Below are 2,561 nucleotides of genomic sequence, written 5' to 3'. Positions count from 1 at the left end.
TGAAGAGGAGGGTTTTTGGAGGGGAGATGATTTTTGCAGTGTTCCAAGTCAATAAAATGTCATCATGTTTCAAAATGTCCTCACTAAGATGGTTATTAATCCCTCATTCTCAGCTGCTACAGCCTTTAAAGAAAACCTTTGACTGGTGGATCTAACAAAGATCAGATGTTGTCTCCTCTAGAACATCAACAGCTTAACGTTGTGGGCAGGACTCCTACCTGAGCAGGGAGACCCCAATGGATTTCTAGTCCTGATAGGGAGAGGGAGCCTCCTGGGTCACGGAGTGGGGAACCTGATAGGGAGTGGGACGACCCGCCCATTGTGGGTGATTGACAGGGCAGGTTTGATCTATGTTTTCATTTTCAAAAGTAATTTTGAACATTTGTGGAAAGTTCGCCCACCTTGAACATGTAGAAGATGTCTTCTGATAGTGAATCGACTGTTGTCACATTTAAGGATCACTTGAGCTGATAAGATGAAGGCTACACAGGTCCAGCTGGAGATGCCGGGGATTGAACCCAGGGCCTCACACATGCTCAGCATGCGCTCTACCACTGAGCTACATCCCCTGTGGTAGAGTCACTGTTTAACTGGTGAATGAATTTCCAGTTGATTTTAGGAAACCTAGAAGTTCCTCAGGTGCCATCAATCTTAAGTCACTCCTTCACTTTGTGTGTGGTTCAAAGTCAGTGGTTTCATCAGAGCTCAACAACAGAACAAGCTGAAGTCTTCTGGAGAACGAGGGCACCGATCCCACCACCTCTCACATGCTAAGCTAGCGCTCTACCATTGAGCTCCTTCCTCTGCTCAGCAACATAACAGATAATGCAGGTTGACCTTCAGGCTGCTGGGAGGTCAACACCTGAAATATTTCCAGGATTCTGTCGTGTTGGTAGAAACAGTTTGAGGGAAGAAAACCCTCAAACATGATGATGTCATTATTGAAGGCTTTACTGCTCCAAACCTTTGCTTGTTCTTCTGGGGTTGTGAGAGGTTCTGAGTGATGCATGGAAACTGATGGTTTAGGCATCAGTTCAAAGTAGCAGGAGCTTAAGGGGACATTTCAGATTTGTTGAAGTTGAGTCCGACTGCCTTCTTGTTCATGATGATGGTGATGTCAGAGTTCTTGCTCAGAACGATCCATGCTGTTCCTCCTATTAGTTCTGGAAAGTTGGAGCAAAACGTCATGCAGGGTCACAAGGTCACGTGTTTTGTGTAATCAGCAGATTTAATCTATAGAGTGAGTGACGTGTGGTGTGTTTGTCAGGAGCTTAAAGACCAAAGTTGTTGATGCACAAGAGAAGTACACACGTCAAAGCTGCTTCATTTTAATGAGTGAAACTGAAAATTGAGAAGAGTGACAACAAAAATGGAGACAAGAAGTCTTCTTCAAAACACACACACACACACACACACTCACACACTCACATAGTCATATACGTGCAGTCAAATGCCAGTAAATTCTGAGTATTTTTGAATCCATTTTCATTTCATTCTTTTCTTTATGTTGCCCCCTGCTGGACAATAGGTTTAAGGTTAATGTGGAAAAAAAGCAGACAATAAATACGACTGAACTATTATTGAAATGCCGGCGACTTCATTCGATCTGAAAGTTCATTGTTGACCAAACAGACACTGATACAACAGGCTTAAAGTCTACCTCCATCGGCTAAAGATGCCCCTGGATCATAAAGCACAGCTCGACTGCTGGCTAACATGCAGGCGTGGGCCTATCACTGAAATCAGCAGTCATGAAAAACTGTGCTAGGCCTCCAGACCCAAGCTTGAAGAGGTTTGAAAACTGGACCCAGGAGAATTTTAACTGAAAACCCCTGCTCTGGAGGATCTGAGGGATGCATGACTGCCCTCTGTTGACCTGTTTAATACAGGAATATCTGAGAAGTACTGAGGACGGCAAAGGGTGCTGATTGGCCAGCAGCCCCACACAGGTCAAAGGTCACCCCCACGGCGGACCAGTTTATTATAATAGTCACGACACCATCCGTTACAGTTGGGTTGGGTTCAGGCTCTTCAGCGCTTCTTATTTTTCCGTGAGCTCCTCCAGCTGCTGGTCCGTCTCTCCCCTTTTCTTTCTCTTCTGCTTACTTTTTTGTTTCTTTGTTCTTTAACTTTAAACAGAACTTCTCCTCTCCCCCTTTTCACGGTCACAATACTGTTGACCTCCCGTGAGCCTTGAATCTCCATCCTGACCAGTGGAGAGAAACCACCTTGTGCCTGAGAAGAGCATCGCGGATCCCAGTGGGAGCCACGGTCGTTGAGATGGAGGCTTGGTAGGCCGTCCCCCCACCAGTTCGTTGGAGAGGTTCCGTACATTGATGGGAACAATCCAGCTGAGAACGTAAGCAGGTCCTGTTGGTTGTCGTGCTGTCACAGTAACAAAGACCAGTGCTGCATCTGTTCAGGCCTCAACTCCTGTCTCACTGCCAGCTCCACCTGACTCCTCAGACTCTGCTCAACCTCCATTCAGGAGTTTTCTTTGTTTGGAGGTCACTGACCCTTCATCCTGAACACCTTCTCACCTGCTACCTTTGCCGTCCACT

General features: G+C 46.2%; 1 non-coding gene across 1 annotated transcript; it reads right to left on the bottom strand.

Moving 5' to 3' along the window:
- Positions 1-497: 497 nt before the first annotated feature.
- On the bottom strand, positions 498-569 carry trnaa-agc (transfer RNA alanine (anticodon AGC)). The gene has a single exon. It is a non-coding gene; the product is annotated as a tRNA-Ala (tRNA).
- Between the last annotated feature and the right edge of the window lie 1,992 nt (positions 570-2,561).

The sequence above is a fragment of the Aulostomus chinensis genome, chromosome 1 (assembly GCF_037954235.1).
Source record: "Aulostomus chinensis isolate RoL2024-O1b breed Wild chromosome 1, RoL_Achi_v1.0, whole genome shotgun sequence".
Lineage (NCBI taxonomy): Eukaryota > Metazoa > Chordata > Actinopteri > Syngnathiformes > Aulostomidae > Aulostomus > Aulostomus chinensis.
Note: the sequence above shows the minus strand (reverse complement) of the source record. Positions and strands in the feature narration are given on the sequence as shown.